Raw genomic sequence first — 22,043 nt, forward strand, 5'->3', positions numbered from 1 at the left:
ACACTGTGTGATCCTCTGCTCTGTAGGCAGACATTACAGGCTCCATTATAGCCTTGTTATTGTAAAGTCATCAGATTCCTGGAGGAAAATGGCCTGTGTTACTGAAGGGGAAGGCTAGGAGTGGCTTCTATACTGCTGAGAAGTATTGAATACCTCAGTACAATAGAAACTGATCACAGTCAATACTCAGGAAGAACAGAAATAGGATTGGTCTGAACCAGGAAGGAAGAGAGGAAGGAGGACATGTTTCTGGTCCAAAAGTGGATGTCTTCTCCTGGCCGAGTTCCAGACCAGGAGTATTAACATCCCATCCCTTGTTACCAGACTGTTATTAGCCGTGTGTATGTGTGTCTGTATCTGTGTGTGACCTACATATCTCCTCAGTCTCCATGCTAAGTCTGTCAGAGAACACAGTAGTCTCTCTCTGACTCCCAGGCATCATAGATCTATCTTAAGTCTGTCTGAAAACAGACATCATGAAGTTATTATGAATCACCCCATTCCCACATTCACAGCACTCTTTAAATCAGCAGGCCAAATGTCTTCACCAGTGTGTGTGTGTGTGTGTGTGTGTGTGTGTGTGTGTGTGTGTGTGTGTGTGTGTGTGTGTGTGTGTGTGTGTGTGTGTGTGTGTGTGTGTGTGTGTGTGTGTGTGTCTTTGCGTACCTCTGTTGTTGTATTTTGCTCTGTTCTCCTGTCTTGGCTGCATGCAGTCAGGAAACTCAGCTCATTCTCTCAGTTGGAACAATTAAGTCAACACAGCAGCACACTGACCAGAAGCCCCCAGTCATTGAGGTCATAATTATCTTCTCTTGCACTGGCCAGTAGAGTAGTTTACTGCTGGAAGATGCTGTGTCTTTGTTACAGATGTGTTTCTGTTCAGGTATTTTACATCAGGCAGTACAGATGTAGTATCTTAATTTGATCACTCTTTTCACAAAACAGGAAATTGGAACTTGTAGTGTATTCAAGGTTTAAAAAGGCTTTTAAAGTTTGTAAATTCTGCTTTAAAATGTCAGACTTGATTTGCCGTAACTAAAACTGTCTCAACCGGTATCCTTATCAGTCAGGAGAGGTCTTGATGTTAGGGAGTCAATCCACTACATAATTGCTCTTCTCATACCCAGAGAACACTTCTTTCTATTCTAAGAAATTATGATATCCAACATCTTAAGAAAATATAATGATATAAAACATATTAAGAAAATATAATGACATAAAACATCTTAAGAGAATAAAGTGATATAAAACATCTTTATACAATATAATGATATAAAACATCTTAAGATATAAGGCAGTGTTATAGGACAGTGATTTTTTTTAAACATACTAAAACATGCTCGAGTCAATTAGTCAGTTTCCAACAAACCCATACAACAATGTCCATTAATGATAATCCACATAATAATTCACATTTCCTGTTGTTGCAGGATTATTTTCCTGCTGTAGCAAGCTGGTTCCAAATGAACATCCTACATTTGTAGCTGGCCGAGCAGACAGACAGAGTGACAGGTCCTCATTGTTAGGTTGATGCTTTCCAGCCATCTGTGCTGCTCCACAGCCTCTACTCTACTCAGCTATTAAAGTAATCACTGCAAGTTGACGTCATCTGTCTCTGTGTGAGTTCGTTGGTGGTCTGCGGGCAATACACACACACACACACGGACAGACACACAATATACACACGCACACATACTGCACATGCCAGCCAGCTACACACACAAGTACAGTGCACGAATGCACGCGTGTATACAACTTACACACACATACAACATACACACACCTCAATAAAGACAGAGAGGAAATGAGAGAGTGTGTGTGTAATCATTGAGTTGTACGTATTGCCTAAGGGTGGTTTTGCCCACCTTGTATTTTAACGTTACAGCTGGTGTCCTGTCTAAATGGCCAAAGTTACAAAGCAGTGAAGTGAAGGCGTGAGTGTCATCAGGAGAACTAGGTTTATTTTGCAGAGGCAACTAAGTGCTCTTGGATGTGATGATGACATTATAAAGGGACAGAGTTCTATCTCCCTCTCACAACCGGTTTGTTCCTCTGTTTTTGCTGCTCGGTGACTTAGTGACAGTATAGGCGGCAGGTAGACTAGCGGTTAGAGAGGTGGAACAGCAACTGGAGTGTTGCCAGTTTGAATCCTGGGTCCGACTGGAAAATTCTGTTGGCAAAGGTCGCTGGTATCAAATCCTAGATGTCATTGCCTGCTGTTGTGTCCCTGAGCAAGGCACTTTAACCCCCCACAACAGCTCCCCGGGTGCCCAGTGTGGCAGCCCCCTGCCCCTCTCCCTTAATGTATGTGTGTCTTTCGGAGGGGTTTGGTTAAAAGCGGAAATCAAATTTTGGTTGGACCCTGTGTGCAATTGACCAGTTATATTAAGTGTATGTTTTCCTGTAGAGCAGTCCTAATATAAAGCACACATCCTGAGGTAGGAGCAAAGAGTGATATAGCCTCAGTCCCACTCTCTCTCTCTCTCTCTCTCTCTCTCTCTCTCTCTCTCTCTCTCTCTCTCTCTCTCTCTCTCTCTCTCTCTCTCTCTCTCTCTCTCTCTCTCTCTCTCTCTCTCTCTCTCTCTCTCTCTCTCTCTCTCTCTCTCTCTCTCTCTCGCGCGCGCGCTGAGGCAGCTGGATAGCTCTGATACGAAACACCACAAACCCAAAGGTTTTTCCTTTTCCTCTGATTGTCTCTTTGAAGAGCTCCTGGAAAGGCTTTAAAAGTCTCTGGTCTTCATGCTGGTCTCCAAACAAAATGTGTGTTAAATGTAAAAAAGCTGACCTGCAGAGTGGAAACAAAACATAACAGAACTGACCAGGGATAGCTTGGTTATTATTCTGTAGAAATATAATTGGTTGTGTTTGTCGTCTCTGCATTTTTCTTATATACAGTGTATACCTGTCTGTGCTTGTGTGTGGAAGTGTGGCTTATCATGCTAACTTACTGTGACTGTCCCATCAATGTATGTAGGTGTTTCTCATAGAGTGGAGTCAGAATAATCAAATCAAACTTTATTTAAAGAGCATTTCACAAATATCGCAAAAAGCAAGACATTATTCACAACCCCTAAAGGTTTCATGTGTTAAAGGGATACTTCGGAATTTTGGCAATGAGGCCATTTGTCTACTTCCCCAGAGTTAGATGAACTCGTGGATACCATTTGTGACTGGAACATGTGAACTTTCATGTGCCTAAATAACAAACTTGTATGCCATCTGTAAATATTAATAAAATTACGAGCCTTGTTGGTTTAGCCACAGAAAAAGTCAAGAACCTTCCCACTAGCCATGATAATGGATGGGCTGAGATAATGGATGGGCTGGATATGCCGAGAGATGAGTTCGGATTGGGCTGCCAAGTAGCACACTTCACACACATGAGCTGGTCAGTATATGTAGATAATCCTTTCTAATCTTTTTTTTAATATATCACATAGTAGAACTGCATAAGTGTTGCTCTCCACTTTCTGGAGAACCGAAGGCAACCATGGAATCCGTGACAGAGAGTGAGAATCGTTCATCCATGTATACAGGTAAGAGAGTCTAGCTAGCTACATTTTCAGATACTATACGTTTCAAATTTTGTCAAAGTCATTTTCATTGCAAGTTAAAGCGTACTGTTAGCTAGCTAGCTAATGTTAGCTGGCTGGCTCACTAGATAACATTACGTGTATGATCTGTGTTGTAATATTATTCATATCTCAGAGCCGTTTGCATTGCTAGTTATAGCCTAATGTTAGCTAGCTAGCTAACATTGAACCTGGCTGGTTTGCTACCTGCAGATTCATGCAGGGTAGTAACGTTATGAGTTGGGATTATGGTTCATTGTTTAGCTAGCTAGCTACATGTCTAAATAAAAGACTCCACTATGCAAAGCACCATTTCACTGTACCGTTTACCTGCTGTATCCTGTGCATGTGACAAATAAACTTAGATTTTATTTGATAGAGTATGTGTTTACCAGAGACGGTAATGTGAAGAACAACATGACCTGCACCAAAGTCAAATCGGGATATAACGTTTGACCAACGAGACAGTGTCCAAGTTCAAAAATTCTCCGGTAGAATGCCCTGCTTTTATTTCAGAACCGTAAGCTATTTTCTGTAAGTGGCTCGCCATTAACTTGTAAATAAGGATCTTGTTGTGAGTTTATTTTCCTGTGATAATGAATAAAAATGTGTTACAGTTAAGACCTTGTCAGCTATATGATATGGTCATTATTTGAACTGGCTAGCCAGATAACTTAACATTTTTCAAAAAGTGTTTGATTTCGGGCGACAATAGAATGGTCATGATGTCACTGCGACAACTATCGATAGATGTAGTATAAACCAGCCTTTAGTCTTGACATTTTTGGTGATTTAGTACATTGCCTCACGTGAATCCTTAAAGAGATGGGCGGGGCTAAGGATTAAGAGGGTGTGAACGATGCTGAATGGGTTTAGACAAAGAAGAGCTCTCCAGTAGGTGTAGAATTACATTCCCATTGTTCCTCAACTGTAGTGTATGATATACCTTTTTCTACCTCTGAGTCTCTACTTTATCTATTTTGATAAATCGAGTCGGTCTGTCACATTTTTATGTCTCTGTGTCCAATATGAAAGAAGTTAGAGGTAGTTTCGCGAACCAATGCGAACTAGCGTTAACACAATGACTGCTAGCAGATACCCATAGACTTCCAGTCATTGCGATAAGTAGATAAACATTCTTTACAGTTTATGTAAAGTAGTGTCAAAAGCATTTTTCTTTATTTTTACATTGTAGAATAATAGAGAAGACATCAAAACTATGAAATCATGTAGTATGAATGTAAGCAAGCATTCATCTGGAGAGAGAGAGAGAGAGAGAGAGAGAGAGAGAGAGAGAGAGAGAGAGAGAGAGAGAGAGAGAGAGAGAGAGAGAGAGAGAGAGAGAGAGAGAGAGAGAGAGAGAGAGAGAGAGAGAGAGAGAGAGAGAGAGAGAGAGAGAGAGAGAGAGAGAGAGAGAGAGAGAGAGAGAGAGAGAGAGAGAGAGAGAGAGAGAGAGAGAGAGAGAGAGAGAGAGAGAGATATGATACAGGAAGCATCTTCTGAGGAAGCTTTGTCATTCTGGTATTTGGCTCTCTATCTTTCCCCTTCTCCAATCTACATCTTGATCCCTTACTTTGTCTCCTTACCTCCTCCTTTCAGGCCCTTCTCTTTCTCTTGCTCTCTCACCCCTTGGTCTATCAAACACACACACACACACACAGCCCATTGAGGGTAGTCTGTGGTGTGGCGTGTGTGAATTAGTGCTGACCTTGGCTTCCATCATCATTCAGTCACAGCTTGAGAAACGTTTAGGGCCAGAGAGTTCCCCAGTCAACCCCCCCCCCCCAACCCCTCTCCCTTCACTTCACTTCCCCAAACCCCCCACCCCTTCCCCCGAACCAACAGACATATATAGGAAATCCCAAATGACACCTTATTTCCAGTTCTATATTATAGTGCACTACATTTGAACAGTTCACTATACAGGGAATAGGGTGTCATTTGAGAAACAGTCACACACTTCTATGGACCGCTATCAGGAGAGAAACAGTGTAAGATATGAGTCAGCTTGTAGTGACTGTGTGACTGGGTAACTGGGGTTGTAATAGTGGAGAAAACCCCCTAGAACAGGGTTATTTAATGTAACTTGTGTGTTCAGCTCTGTCATTGGAAAATATTCAGAATGAATCTAGAATCTACATTGTTAGGGATCAACTGAGGTCTAATAATGTCTGAAATGACACAGGCACACTAGAGCTGACCCAATTTAGTCGACTGGTCGATTGTTTGTTGATAGGCTGTTGGTCGACCAAGATTTCTTTAGTCGAGCAGTCGCAAAATATTAGATTTCTTAAATAAAAATCATGGTGTACAAGACAACTGACTGATTCGCACCTGTCTGAGTGGATGGAACCATTGTTGAGGCTGTGGGGATGGCACAGTCCATCAGTCGAAGACAGTTGTCTTGTACACCATGATTTTTATAGAAAATAAAAATGTTTTGCTACTGCTCTACTAAAGAAATCTCGGTCCTCCAACAGCCTATCGACCAAACAATCAGTGCTACTGAAATAGATATTCCATTAACAATCAGCCGTTTCCAGCTACAAAAGTAATTTACAACATTAACAATGTCTACACTGTATTTCTGATCAATTTGATGTTATTTTAATGGACAAAAAATTTGCTTTTCTTTCAAAAACAAGGACATTTCTAAGTGACCCCAAACTTTTCAATGGTTGTGTATATCTACATAAATAAGACAGCTCCTGATTCTGTTCTCTGTTTTAGTGTTTGTTTAATAGCCTACTGATTCTGTTCTCTGTTTTAGTGTTTGTTTAATAGCCTACTGATTCTGTTCTCTGTTTTAGTGTTTGTTTAATAGCCTACTGATTCTGTTCTCTGTTTTAGTGTTTGTTTAATAGCCTACTGATTCTGTGAGCACCAAGCCTCATGCAACAATTTCACAAATGCGTCTGTTTTCAATCTTTTCTATGTTGTAATAAAGGCATTACGCTTTTTTTCTCGTTTGACCAGCCTCTCTGGTATTATTTATCATTTATTTAGTGTTTACACTGTTCCAAATGTTCAGAAAAATTCTAATAATAATAATAATAATAATAATAATAATAATAATAATAATAATAATAATAATAATAATAATAACCCTCCTTTTTCCTTGATCTCCTTCTTATTGTTATTATTATTATTATCATCATGAATATAATAATAGGTCATTTCATTATCATTAGTAGGTTTAGTATAGCAGCCTTGTATAACCACCATCGAGCTGTAGGCCTAAGAGCACATTCTGTTTAGTCTTAATACCGCACAGTAGCGTGGGTAAAATCATTGGGGAGCAAAGCCCCCCCCACCCAAAAAAGCCATACAACAACCTATGTGTTGTGATAATTGCGTTGTTTGCTCTATAATTTGTTAATTCATATGCCTTGCGACCATGATATATATATAGGCCTAAGGGCCAAGACAATAAGAATAAGAAATACCATTTCAACCACACCTTTGTTTTTGTCACACCTGCTCCCGCTTTCCCTCACTAGCGCTCCAGGGCGCCAGGCAGCCCTGCATTACGCACACCTGCTTCCCTTGTCACACCCATCAGCGATTCATTGCACTCACCTGGACTCAATCACCTTTATTATTTCCTTCCCTATATCTGTCTGTTCCCCAGCTCTGTTCCCTGCTGTACCCGTGTGCTGACGCTGTTCCTGTCTTGTTCCATGTCTGTTCCTTATTAAATGTTGACTCCCCGTACCTGCTTCTCTACTCCAGCATTGGTTCTCACAGAATGATGGCTTTTCGGTTGGTGGTGACGTCAGGTCCGGGGGCTGCCGCCGATGGAACCTGGGGGTGCCTTAGTTGGCTTCCACACCCTAGCTGGCTTGAGAAATTCCTTGCCCCGGTTGGCTCGGCAGGCGCCCATCCCACATCAGGCCTTTGCTGTATCGTCAGGGTTTTACCGCTCAGCCGGCTCGCCAGGCGTCTACGCCTCAGCCGGCTCATCAGGCTCCCACGTCTCAGCGGGATCATCAGGCTGTCACGCCTCAACCGAATCGTCAGGCTCCCACGCCTCAGCCGGTTCACCAGGTTCCTATGCCTCTGCTGGTTCGTCTGGCTTCTACACCCCAGCCAGTTGGTCCAGCGCACATGCCTCGGCCGGCAAATCAGGCTAGTCCAGGTGAGAAGCCGGGTGGCGCCCCTAGAGGGGGGGGTACTGTCACGCCTGCTCCCGCTCTCCCTCCCTGGTGCTCGTGGGCGCAAGGCTGCCCTGCATTACGCACTCCTGCCACCATCATTACGTACACCTGCTTCCCTCGTCACGCACATCAGCGGTTCATTGCACTCACCTGGACTCAATCACCTGTGTTATTTCCTTCCCTATATCTGTCTGTTCCCCAGCTCTGTTCCCTGCTTCTGCATTAATTGTCGTATGTCGTTGTGTTACCCGTGTGCTGACGCTGTTCCTGTCTTGTTCCATGTCTGTTCCTTATTACATGTTGACTCCCCGTATCTGCTTCTCTACTCCAGCGTCGGTCCTTACAGTTTTATCACAAAAACGGATAGCAACCTCCGACCGGTGAAGTCCACAAAGCATATTGCATTTAACAGAGAGTTACATGACCTACAGCATGTTCAAGTAAGTTAATGTTTCCCACATTTTTGGACCACTAAACAACTATTGATTTAGAACAACGCTGAGTTATTTCAGCACCATGTCAACTTCAACATCATCAAATCATCTCTGCTTTAGTCCATTACAGCGACAACTAAAAGATACCACAAACAATTTAGTCCAATCAACATAATGTAAATATGATGTGGCTGTCCATGATTCTGATTTATGTGTGTGTGCGTGCGTGTGTGTGTGCGTGCGTGCGTGCGCGTGTTCGTGCAAGTAGAAAAACATGTTGACTCACCCTACTTGTAGAGAAACACCAATGCCATCCTCCTCTCTTCCACGTTGACGAAACGGTCTATCCCTCTGTCATACAGTACACACTTTTATTTTTTGTTGTCCTAGGCTACCTGGCTAAAATGCTTGCTCACAAGCCTAACTTCATGGGCAATGATAGCTAGTTAACATTATCCTTCTACATCTAGCTACATACTGAACTTCCATTCTTTCAGGCCAGGGGCACAACATATTAATTAATGGTTCGATCAGCATCGATGTTGTAATCATTGGCCAGCACAGAGAATTAAGTTAAACCACAAGTTCAAATCCCTATCTCCATCGATGGCTAATTTAGGAAAGGACCAATTTTAGCTAGCTAGCCACTGGAGGATAACAACACAATGAGATGCAACAATTCAAGTCATTTCTGTCAATGACGTATGCTCTCAATGCAATTTGTCAAGGGAAGCCAAATCCAATCTGGCTTCCCTTGATACTTTATTTTGGTGCACTAGGACCATTCACAGTTGAGCTCGCTCAGTTTAGCTCAACGCTGATTGGCTAATGTTTTATACTTTTTTGTGAAGGCCAAAATGGCCAAAATGCTCGCTGGCTTCCCTTGCGTTCAATGCTACGGCGTCAACAATGTCATTCTTCTTTGTATCAGACAGCATCAGATAGATGGTCTACACGTAGAGAGACAGAGGGGCGCTGTTTCGCTCACTCGGACACTTTCTCAGGTGAGATACATTCAGCCTCTTGGGAATTGAAGGAAAATTATGAAACACAGAGACAAAAACATTTTTATTACATGTTTTAATTTTTTTTTAAATCTTGTAAAAACAAATTGGGGGAAGCCTGGCTTCCATGAATATACACCACTGATGCCGTAAACTTACTTAGGCCTATATTTCAATACTTATATAGGCTACTGTAACAATCAATAATTTATTTGTTCATGTCATCACTCAGCATAGGAGTCATTCGTGATGGAGAGGGTAGTAAGTTTTAAGTTCTTGGGCAAGTTGCTGCAGGGGGTTCTGAGCTGTTGACCGGGGTAGGGGTAGGGGTAGCCAGGTGTAAATCATGGCTGCCGTAGAAAAATGCTTATTGAAATTAGAGATTATTGTAGATTTATCGGTGGTGACAGTGTTTCCTAGTCTCAGTGCAGTGGGCAGCTGGGAGGAGGTGCTCTTATTCTCCATGGACTTTAGTGTCCCAAAACCTTTTGGAATTAGTGCTACAGGATGCAAATATCTGTTTGAAAAAGCTAACCTTAGCTTTCCTAACTAACTGAGTATATTGGTTCCTGACTTCCCTGAAAAGTTGCATATCGCGGGGTATATTCGTTCGATGCTAATGCAGAACGCCGGATGTTTTTGTGCTGGTCTAGGGCAGTCAAGTCTGGGGTGAACCAAGGGCTATATCTGTTGTTAGTTCTACTTTTTTTGAATGGGGCATGCTTATTTAAGATGGTGAAGGAAGCACTTTAATAGAGCAACCAGGCATCCTCTACTGACGGGATGAGGTCAATATCCTTCCAGGATACCCGGGCCAGGTCGATTAGGAAGGCCTGCTCACTGAAGTGTTTTATAGGGCGTTTGACAGTGATGATGGGTGGTCTTTAGACCGTGGACCCATTACGCATGCAGGCAATGAGGCAGTGATCGCTGAGATCCTGGTTGAAGACAACAGAGGTGTATTTGAAGGGCAGGTTGGTCAGGATGATATCTAAGAGGGTGCCCATGGTTACGGATTTGGGGTTGTACCTGGTCAGTTCCTTGATAATTTGTATAAGATTGAGGGCATCAAGCTTAGATTGTAGGATGGCCGGGGTGTTAAGCATGTCCCAGTTTAGGTAACCTAACAGTACAAACTCTGGAGATAGATGGGGGGCAATCAATTCACATATGGTGTCCAAGACACAGCTGGGGGCTGAATGGGGTCTATAACAAGCGGCAATGGTGAGAGACTTGTTTCTGGGAAGGTGGATTTTTTAAAGTAGAAGCTCGAATTGTTTGGGAACAGACCTGGATAGTATTACAGAACTCTGCAGGCTATCTCTGTAGTAGATTGCAACTCTGCCTCCTTTGGCAGTTCAAATCAAATCAAATTGTATTTGTCACATACACATGGTTAGCAGATGTTAATGCGAGTGTAGCGAAATGCTTGTGCTTCTAGTTCCGACAATGCAGTAATAACCAACAAGTGATCTAGCTAACAATTCCAAAACTACTACCTTATAGACACAAGTGTAAGAGGATAAAGAATATGTACATAAAGATATATGAATGAGTGATGGTACAGAGCGGCATAGGCAAGATACAGTAGATGGTATTGAGTGCAGTATATACATATGAGATGAATAATGTAGGGTATGTAAACATTATACTGCGCATTGTTTAAAGTGGCTAGTGATATATTTTACATAATTTCCCATCAATTCCCATTATTAAAGTGGCTGGAGTTGAGTCAGTGTGTTGGCAGCAGCCACTCAATGTTAGTGGTGGCTGTTTAACAGTCTGATGGCCTTGAGATAGAAGCTGTTTTTCAGTCTCTCTGTCCCAGCTTTGATGCACCTGTACTGACCTTGCCTTCTGGATGATAGCGGGGTGAACAGGCAGTGGCTCGGGTGGTTGTTGTCCTTGATGATCTTTATGGCCTTCCTGTGACATTGGGTGGTGTAGGTGTCCTGGAGGGCAGGTAGTTTGCCCCTGGTGATGCGTTGTGCAGATCTCACTACCCTCTGGAGAGCCTTACGGTTGCTCTCGATTGTGCATCTGTAGAAGTTTGTGAGTGCTTTTGGTGACAAGCCAAATTTCTTCAGCCTCCTGAGGTTGAAGAGGCGCTGCTGCGCCTTCTTCACGATGCTGTCTGTGTGGGTGGACCAATTCAGTTTGTCTGTGATGTGTACGCCGAGGAACTTAAAACTTACTACCCTCTCCACTACTGTTCCATCAATGTGGATAGGGGGGTGTTCCCTCTGCTGTTTCCTGAAGTCCACAGCCACTGCTAGCAGTTGTCCAGTTCTATCTTGTCAGAAAATGTTATAGTTAGGGATGGAAATTTCAGGATTTTTTGTGGCCTTCCTAAGCCAGGATTCAGGCATGGCTAGGACATCCGGGTTGGCGGTTGTCCTACGGTTACGGTTACAGAAGTCAACAAATGGGAGCGCCTGGGGAATGGGAGTGGTGCAGGGGGCTGCAGGGCATTGAGTGACAATGAGAGAGATTTTGTCTCTAGAGGCACCAGTTAAGCCAGGTGAGGTCACCGCATGTGTGGGGGGTCGAACGAAAGGGCTATTTAAGGCATATTAGGCAGGGCTGGAGGCTCTACAGTCACTAACCAAAACAGCAATAGACAAGGCCTATTGACATTAGGGAGAAGCATGTGTAGCCGAGTGATCATAGGGTCCAATGAGTAGCAATAGATGAATCAGGGAGCCAATTCAGTAGTGCTACTGCGCTAGGCGAGCTGGAGACATGGCGATTCAGACAGCTAACGGGCCGGGGCTAGCAGATGGGCCTCCGTGGACGTCGCAACAGAAGAGCCTGTTGAAACCACCTCAGACAGTTATTTTGGCAGACCAGTCGTGATGGATCGGCGGGTCTTCGTGTCAGTAAAGTAAAGGCCAATTGGCAAACAAGGTATTGTAGCCCAAGAATTGGCTGAATTGGCTAGCTGGGAGATGGGCCTAGCTTGAGGCTAGCTCCAGGCTAAATGGTGCTTGCTTCGGGACGGAGACGTTAGCCAGGAGTAGCCACTCAGATAGCATCTAGCTAGCTCCGATGACCCGGTGTAAAGGTTCAGAGCTTGCGGTAGGAATCCGGAGATGTGGTTGAGAAAAAGCAGACCGATATGCTCTGGTATTATATTGCGCTGCGCAGACTGGCAGGAATTGACCGGGCTGAGTTAACGGTGATGACCGCTAGCAGTGGCTAGTTAGCTGGCTAGCTTCTAGTGAGGGTTCCGGTTCTAAAGTATAAAAAATAGCAGATCCGTACCACATTGGGTGAGGCGGGTTGCAGGAGAGTATGTTCAGTCCGTAGATGGAAATTGAGATTAAAAATATAGACGAAGAAAACGATATATATACAGGGGACTGGACGGGACAAAACAAAAACAGATGTCTGACTGCTACGCCATCTTGGATACATGATGCGGAGTGCAGATGTAGATTTTATTAGACAGTACACGCTGTTGAACAGTTTCCCTATCTCTCCAGGTGACATGGCTCCCTCTTGGGTGGAAAATACCATAACATTTTGTCTGGGAGCCAAAACTGACAGAGCTCCTGGCTGGTTAACCAGTGGTCTCTCTGGAGATGCGGTGGTTTTATGATTTAAGCAGGTTGTTCACTTGGTGTGTGTGTGTGTGCATGTACGTGTTTGTGTGTTATTCTCTATAATGCATCATCTCTGTTCCTTTTACAGATCCTGAAGAGAAGACTTGTGTAACCAGGCCTGAAGGGGACCGTTTGTCTCGGACTCTTCTTCAAGAATCCACACAAAAGGTTAGTACATTCAGCATACACAGCATGGTCAAAAATATGCAGAACAGTAGATGTGAAAGAATTCTGAATCGGATTCCGATTCCAAAATAGATTTATTGACCTCATGAAGAACTTCATAGTTACAAGTGTAGAGAGGAGTATGCAGGAGGTAGTTGCAGGTTTAGAACTACTGAGTTTCTTAAAGCACTATATACAGTGGGGCAAAAAATATTAGTATTTAGTCAGCCACCAATTGTGCAAGTTCTCCCACTTAAAAAGATAAGAGAGGCCTGTAATTTTCATCATAGGTACACTTCAACTATGACAGACAAAATTAGGGGAAAAAATCCAGAAAATCACATTGTAGGATTTTTTTAATGAATTTATTTGCAAATTATGGTGGAAAATAAGTATTTGGTCACCTACAAACAAGCAAGATTTCTGGGTCTCACAGACCTGTAACTTCTTCTTTAAGAGGCTCCTCTGTCCTCCACTTGTTACCTGTATTAATGGCACCTGTTTGAACTAGTTATCAGTATAAAAGACACCTGTCCACAACCTCAAACAGTCACACTCCAAACTCCACTATGGCCAAGACCAAAGAGCTGTCAAAGGACACCAGAAACAAAATTGTAGACCTGCACCAGGCTGGGAAGACTGAATCTGCAATAGGTAAGCAGCTTGGTTTGAAGAAATCAACTGTGGGAGCAATTATTAGGAAATGGAAGACATTCAAGACCACTGATAATCTCCCTCGATCTGGGGCTCCACGCAAGATCTCACCCCGTGGGGTCAAAATGATCACAAGAACAGTGAGCAAAAATCCCAGAACCACACGGGGGGACCTAGTGAATGACCTGCAGAGCGCTGGGACCAAAGTAACAAAGCCTACCATCAGTAACACACTACGCCGCCAGGGACTCAAATCCTGCAGTGCCAGACGTGTCCCCCTGCTTAAGCCAGTGCATGTCCAGGCCCGTCTGAAGTTTGCTAGAGAGCATTTGGATGATCCAGAAGAAGATTGGAAGAATGTCATATGGTCAGCTGAAACCAAAATATAACTTTTTGGTAAAAACTCAACTCGTCATGTTTGGAGGACAAAGAATGGTGAGTTGCATCCTAAGCACACCATACCTACTGTGAAGCATGGGGGTGGAAACATCATGCTTTGGGGCTGTTTTTCTGCAAAGGGACCAGGACGACTGATCCGTGTAAAGGAAAGAATGAATGGGGCCATGTATGGGATTTTGAGTGAAAATCTCCTTCCATCAGCAAGGGCATTGAAGATGAAACGTGGCTGGGTCTTTCAGCATGACAATGATCCCAAACACACCGCCCGGGCAACGAAGGAGTGGCTTCGTAAGAAGCATTTCAAGGTCCTGGAGTGGCCTAGCCAGTCTCCAGATCTCAACCCCATTGAAAATCTTTGGAGGGACTTGAAAGTCCGTGTTGCCCAGCAACAGCCCCAAAACATCACTGCTCTAGAGGAGATCTGCATGGAGGAATGGGCCAAAATACCAGCAACAGTGTGTGAAAACCTTGTGAAGACTTACAGAAAACGTTTGACCTCTGTCATTGCCAACAAAGGGTATATAACAAAGTATTGAGATAAACTTTTGTTTTTGACCAAAAACTTATTTTCCACCATAATTTGCAAATAAATTAATTAAAAATCCTACAATGTGATTTTCTGGAGAAAAAAAATCTCATTTTGTCTGTCATAGTTGAAGTGTACCTATGATGAAAATGACAGGCCTCGCTCATCTTTTTAAGTGGGAGAACTTGCACAATTGGTGGCTGACTAAATACTTTTTTCCCCCACTGTATATATAGGACTGCGCAAAAGTTTTATGCAGGTGTGAAAAAATGCTGTAAAGTAAGAATGCTTTCAAAAATAGACATGTTAATAGATTATATTTATCAATTAACTGAATGCAAAGTGAGTGAACAGAAGAAAAATCTAAATAAAATCCATATGGAACGCTAGCGTCCCATCTGGCCGACATCTGGTGAAATTGCAGAGCGCCAAATTCAAAATACAGAAATACTCATAATAAACACTCATAAAATAACAAGTGTTATACATCGGCTTACAGATGATCTTCTTGTTAATCCAGCTGCTCTGTCAGATTTCAAAAAGGCTTTACAGCGAAAGCATACCATGCAATTATCTGAGGACAGCGCCACGCTTACAAAAACATACAAACATTTTCCAGCCAAGTAGATTAAGATCGGCCTGTCGCTTCCTCGCCTGATTCTCCTACTGGGACAGGTGTCCCCGCAATAGGAGCAGAGACCCTGTTGACCTGCGGTGTTGACCTTCCTCTTGAGGAAGGTGCATCGTGCCCACCTCCATGGGCTCAGTCTCACTGGAGGTTTCTGGGAGAGACCCGAACCTCCGGGATGGGCGACGACAGGCACGCAGGAAATTATCCAGGCAGATAGCCATGGCGATGAGCTGGTCCAGCATGAGTTCTGGACGTCCGCCTGTAGTCCACTCCGGAAAACCATCAACAGGGCCTGGTTGTTCCAGCCTGTGGACACAGCCACCGTCTGAAAATCCAGAGCGTACTCAGACGCTGTCCTGGACCCCTGGTGTAGACGGAGGAGATGCTATCCTCCCTCTCGGCCCTCTGTAGGGTAGTAGAAAACGGCACGGAAGAGTTGGGTGAAGCGCTCATAGGACTGCACTTCTGGACCTTCCCTCTCCCAGACGGCGTGCGCCCACTCCAGAGCCCAGCCTGCCAGCACCGAGATCACCAAGGCCACCTTGTTCCTCTCGAAGGCCGTCCCGGCATGACGGGCAAGGTGGAGGTCACACTGCAGGAGAAACCCCCTACAGTGAGCTGGGGTCCCGTCTAACCGCTCCGGAAGGGGCAGGTGAATGTTTCTGATCTGACCAGGTGATGTAGATGGTAGTGGGGTGGCTGGAACGACCGCGGGGAGCTGGGAAGGTGATGGTGTAGCCTGCAGCTGGCGTACGGTCCCGAGCACCTCATCCTTGGCTAACCCGAGGTGCTCCAGGCACGAGTCGTGGTGGAGCTTCACTCCTATAGCAGAAAGGTCGGGATGTCCTGCTGCTTCCTGTTCTCTAGGGTCGGTCATTGTGTGTGGAGAGGAGTAGGAAAGAGGCAGTCACAGGTTTAGAACTATTGAGTTTATTCTAGCACTATATATATAAAAGCGGGACGAAACCCAAAGTGCAAAATAATAAAGTACTCAGGAAATAGTAGGAGAGATTCCTCTTAGGAAAATGTGTGACATTCATTCTACAACTTAACTTGCATAACCTGCCACATGCTGCTTTTCCATGTTATTTAGAACAAATCAGATTAGGATAAATAATAATACCTGACACTGTAGCTAACCTTGTCCTCTCAAACAAAGAGATTCATAGTTTCCTGTCTATGTTGGTATTGTATTGGGTTCCTGGCACCTGTCTTGACCTGGTGCAATGACAGTCTTGTCCCCAAGGTCCTATTGTTCTACTGTAAGCAGGTGTCAGCTGATATGACACACTGGATTTTGAAACCAAGTTGTCTGAGTGCCACAAGACTGTGTTAGCCTCTGAGCTAAACCTGAGGAGGCATTAGTTTGGGGGTCTTCAGGTCTAAGGTAAGGTTACTCACCATGTAAGCGTTACATATGCTAGGGGCTCATAACCCCAGTACCCAGGCCAAAACTAGTGTAGTGCATGGTAAATTGTTTACACCCCTTTTTTTATTTTGCTAAAGCATTTACACACCTATGCCGAAATATTCATTGAAAGTATAGGAAACCTTACTTTATTCACTGTGAATGGCAATCAGGGTTTACCCACCTATTTTTTTACCACTACATCACTGGCCAAAACATATTGTAGCCTAATGTACTCCAGCCGTTGGGGAGTATATAAGTTCATGGGCTGTTTTCATTGTCTCCCCCCCCTGACATGAAGGATCAGTCCAGTCTATTTATTAAGTGGAACTGGCAGGATTGGGGGGGGCAATGTTTTTCCAATATGGAGGAAAAACCATGGGGTAAGTGATACTGCTCTAGCCTGCATGGCTGGACCACCTGGGTAGGTCGTCTAAAAAGGGGAAAACCTCTGAAACAATAAGCACAATAATCACCGTTGACTGTCACTGGCCTGGGCAGAGAGGACAGAGGAGAGAAGAGGATAGGGAGGTTTCAGAGGGTGTCAGGGGTTCACTTCCTGTTATCTGGAGCCTGTTTCGGTGCTGACTTCCTATCTCTCTGCGTACAGGATCGGAGATACAGCCTGTAGGTTTCTATAGGGGTGGAATGTTATCTTTTTAGTCTTAGTTATTATCTGGGTGATTTTTTTGCAATGACATCGATGTGGGTTCTTCAGTGGTTCACCCCAGGAGCACCACAGAAACTGTTTTTATGTATTTGGTGTATGTGTGTGCTAGTGCATGTTTTTATGTACCGTGGCATCTTCCAAAGAGGTAAGTAGGTATGAGTACCTCTCACTGGTGGATCATTCATGTGTACAGTAGGAGAGGAGTAGGTAGAGGCCTCCCGAGTGGTGCAGTGGTCACAGTGCTTGAGGCGTCACTACAGACCCGGGTTTGATCCCAGGCTGTGTCACAACCAGATGTTACCGGGAGTCCCATAGTGCGACGCACAATTGGCCCAGCGCTGTCCGGGTTAGGGGAGGGTTTGGCCCGGGGGACTTTACTTGGCTCATCGCACTCTAGCGACTCCTTGTGGAGGGCTGGGCATCTGCAGGCTGACTTTGATCGTCAGTTGAATGGTGTTTCCTCCGACATTGGTTTTTCTGGCTTCCGGGTGTTAAGAAGTTCAGTTTGGCAAGTCGTGTTTCGGAGGACGCATGACTCAACCTTCGTCTCTCCTGTGCCCGTTGAGGAGTTGCATCAATGAGACAAGAGCTTAATTGGATATGATGAAATTGGGGAGAAAAAGTGGGGTAAAAGACAAAAAACAGAGGAGTAGGTAGAAGTTGATCCTCATGTGTAGTATTAGAGGAGTAGGTAGAAGTTGATCCTCATGTGTAGTATTAGAGGAGTAGGTAGAAGTTGATCCTCATGTGCAGTATTAGAGGAGTAGGTAGAAGTTGATCCTCATGTGCAGTATTAGAGGAGTAGGTAGAAGTTGATCCTCATGTGCAGAATTAGAGGAGTAGGTAGAAGTTGATCCTCATGTGCAGTATTAGAGGAGTAGGTAGAAGTTGATCCTCATGTGCAGTATTAGAGGAGTAGGTAGAAGTTGATCCTCATGTGCAGTATTAGAGGTCACAATGGAGAGGACATTTAAAAAAAAAACTGCTTTGCTTTATTTTGGCCAGGTCGCAGTTGTAAATGAGAACTTGTTCTCAACTAGCCTACCTGGTAAAATAAAGGTAAAAAATATATATATATATATTTATTTTTTTTAACCTTTATTTTACCAGGTAGGCTAGTTGAGAACAAGTTCTCATTTACAACTGCGACCTGGCCAAAATAAAGCAAAGCAGTTAACACATACAACAACACAGAGTTACACATGAAATAAACAAACATACAGTCAATAATACAGTAGAAAAAGTCTATATACAGTGTGTGCAAATGAGGTAGGATAAGGGAGGTAAGGCAATAAATAGGCCATGGCGGCGAAGTAATTACAATATACCAATTAAACACTGGAGTGATAGATGTGCAGAAGATGAATGTGCAAGTAGAGATACTGGGATGCAAGATAAGGAGCAAGATAAATAAATAAATACAGTATGGGGATGAGGTAGTTGGATGAGCTATTTACAGATAGGCTATGTACAGGTGCAGTGATCTGTGAGCTGCTCTGACAGCTGGTGCTTAAAGCTAGTGAGGGAGATATGAGTCTCCAGCTTCAGTGATTTTTGCAGTTCGTTCCAGTCATTGGCAGCAGAGAACTGTAATGAAAGGCGGCCAAACGAGGAATTGGCTTTGGGGGTGACCAGTGAGATATACCTGCTGGAGCGAGTGCTATGGGTGTGTGTTGCTATGGTGACCAGTGAGCTGAGATAAGGCGGTGCTTTACCTAGCAGAGACTTGTAGATGACCTGGAGCCAGTGGGTTTGGCAACAAGTATGAAGTGAGGATCAGCCAACGAGAGCATACAGGTCGCAGTGGTGGGTAGTATATGGGGCTTTGGTGACAAAATGGATGGCACTGTGATAGACTGCATCCAATTTGTTGAGTAGAGTGTTGGAGGCTATTTTGTAAATGACATATTGCCGAAGTCGAGGATCGGTAGGATAGTCAGTTTTACGAGGGTATGTTTGGCAGCATGAGTGAAGGATGCTTTGTATGCGAAATAGGAAGCCAATTCTAGATGTAATTTTGAATTGGAGATGCTTAATGTGAGTCTGGAAGGAGAGTTGCAGTCTAGCCAGACACCTAGGTATTTATAGTTGTCCACATATTCTAAGTCAGAACCGTCCAGAGTAGTGATGATTTGGTGTAGTGTAACATGGATGGGACAGGTGGGTGTGCATGTGTCAGACACTAGAATGAGAGCAGTAGAAGTATTTGCCCGAGGGTGTGACTGTAACACTGTCTCCAGGTGAAAACCCTGTCACATCTAAGTTACCCCCGAAACCAGCCAGACAATACCTACACACGTCTACATCTTTCACTTTCTCAGCTTCTCTTTCTCTCCTCAGTTCCACTTTTCTTTCTACCTCCCTCCTCATCTTTCTACAGCTTTACCCCCCCTCCTTTAATGTGTTTAGCTGTGAGCGGGAAGGGTTGCTGGGATCAGAGGTGATATCACTTGATACTCTAATTACTCTAGGAAAGCTGAGATTCTTAGCCAGTGTACTCCCCCATACCTCTGCGGACCAGGGAGTGCTTACTGTTGATTGGAACAGAGTATAAGGTTTTCCTGGGAGTACACATACGCACATCCCAAGTCCGACCTGAGGGCCTTCGGGGTAAAGCATCCAGCCAGATTTCCAGCTAGCAGGAAGTCCATAGTGTTCTGTACTGGGGAGCTCAGTGGGAGAGTTGGTTACCCTCAGGCCAGTTTGTTTGGATTAAACTGCTGTCACCTCCTGGTCAGGACACAACCCCTCCAGAACAATATTAATCTACCCTGACTCCCTGTAGGGAAAACAGGCCTTCACAGAGGGTTTGGACTTTCCTTTCCCCATTCCATTCTGCGGTCATGTGAAGGGCTAAGGTGAGGCTGGAAATGGTTAAGTATAATGGGAACAGTGTTAAGGCCTACAGAGCCTGTTGGTCAGTGGGAAATGGGGTTTTAAGACCTTACCAAAAAGCAGTGTTTTGATTGTCAGTGTCCGGGTGTTGAATAGGTTCCTGATCTCTACTGGTCTTTGTGAGAGCTGCTGTATACTGCGGAGGGTGTTATCTGGGTTTGTTTGGTTGCTTTTCTCCACCTCTTTAGAGTGTGTGTGTGTGTGTGTGTGTGTGTGTGTGTGTGTGTGTGTGTGTCCTATAATCCTCTCCAATGAGAATCAGTATCACCTTCACCAAGTATATTTACACATACTCAGAATTGTATGTAACACTCTCACCAGGCTTGAATTTGACTCTCACGATATTACCTTACTTTGAACATCGGAACAGCATGGGATATTAGGTGAGAAGGACATCTCCAATGAGAATCTATTGTAAACTCGCTAGGGTGATGACAACTAGGCGATTCACTTCAGATAGAATGATTATGGATTTTTTTATTTTGTAAGGATATGCTTTCCCATGCATTCAATTAAACAGTAAATGACTCCACCAATGCAGCAGACATAAGGTTCAAGATGTATATTATCACATTTTCAATGTACCAAATCAAAAGAAATGAAAGTTATAAACCCCAATGATTTTTCACAACCCATATTCAAATGACTTGCAGACTTGGTTAAACCCATTGGCGGGCATCGGAGCTAAAGCATTTACACACCTATGCCGAAATATTCATTGAAAGTATAGGAAACTTTACTTTATTCACTGTGAATGGCGATCAGGGTTTACCCACCTATTTTTTTACCACTACATCACTGGCCAAAACATATTGTAGCCTAATGTACTCCAGCCGTTGGGGAGAATATAAGTTCATGGGCTGTTTTCAGTCTCTCCCACCCCATGGCTGGTTGGTGAGGACCACAGCATAGTCCTTTAGTCTCTATGGGCCAGATGGCTGGTTGGTGAGGACCACAGCATAGTCCTTTAGTCTCTATGGGCCAGATGGCTGGTTAGTGAGGACCACAGCCCGGGGGAAGAAACTGTTCAGGTAGCGGGAGGTTTTGGTCATGAGTGAATTTCTGGAGGTGGGGACCGGGTGGGAGGGGTTGGCGATGATCTTTCCTGCATGCTTCCTTGCCCTGGAGTTGTGCAGGACCTCGATGGTGACCTCTGTGATGTTGTCCTCCAACTTGAGGTTGTGGGAGATGATGGTCCACAGGAATTTGAAGGATTCAGCCGTGCTAACAGTTGAGCCATTAATCTCCAGGGGGAGAGATGGTGGGAGGAGTTTTCTGAAGTCAACCACCATCTCCATGGTTTTGTCTGTGTTGAGTTCCAGGTTATTGCGACTGCACCAGGCCACCAGCCGGTCGATCTCTCCACGGTACATTGACTCATCGCCGTCGGTGATGAGACCGACCAGAGTGGTGTCATCTGCAAACTTGAGTAGTTTGACAGATGCAATATTGGAGGTGTTGTCATTGGTGTAGAGTGAGTGAGTAGAGGTGAGAGCATGCATCCTTGCAGCGCTCCGGTGCTGAGGGATAAAGAGTCCGAAAGGTGTTTTCCCAGCTTCACGTGTTGCGTCCTGTTGGTCAGGAAGTCAGTGATCCACTGACAGATGGAGCTGGACATGTTCAGCTGGGAGAGTTTATCATGTAGTAGTTCTGGGATGAGGGTATTGAACGCAGAGCTAAAGTCCACAAACAATATTTATTTTGGTTATCGAGGTGGCGACGTAGTGTAAGTAAGCCCGTGTTTACAGCGCTCCGCTCCCCCTCCATCGAGACAGTATCCCTGCACATTGTAAATATGGTACTGGAACTGACCCTGTATATAGTGTACTTTATCATGCTCTTATTTCTAGATCTTGTGTGTTTTTGTTCTACCTTGTTATTTTTAATACTACATTGCTATTGATTACTGTATTGTTGGGGTTA

General features: G+C 44.1%; 1 protein-coding gene across 3 annotated transcripts in view; it reads left to right on the plus strand.

The window, feature by feature from the left end:
- Nucleotides 1-22,043, plus strand: part of lhfpl2a (LHFPL tetraspan subfamily member 2a) — a 65,658-nt gene that overhangs the window by 14,406 nt on the left and 29,209 nt on the right. For all 3 annotated transcript variants that reach the window (XM_036977065.2, XM_021602139.3, XM_090234206.1), the window contains one exon: nucleotides 12,861-12,940. The gene's annotated coding sequence lies outside the window, so the exon portion shown is untranslated. The remainder of the gene's footprint in view (nucleotides 1-12,860; nucleotides 12,941-22,043) is intronic.

This window comes from Oncorhynchus mykiss, chromosome 5, assembly GCF_057628025.1.
Source record: "Oncorhynchus mykiss isolate SJ-2025 chromosome 5, ASM5762802v1, whole genome shotgun sequence".
NCBI classification, from domain to species: domain Eukaryota; kingdom Metazoa; phylum Chordata; class Actinopteri; order Salmoniformes; family Salmonidae; genus Oncorhynchus; species Oncorhynchus mykiss.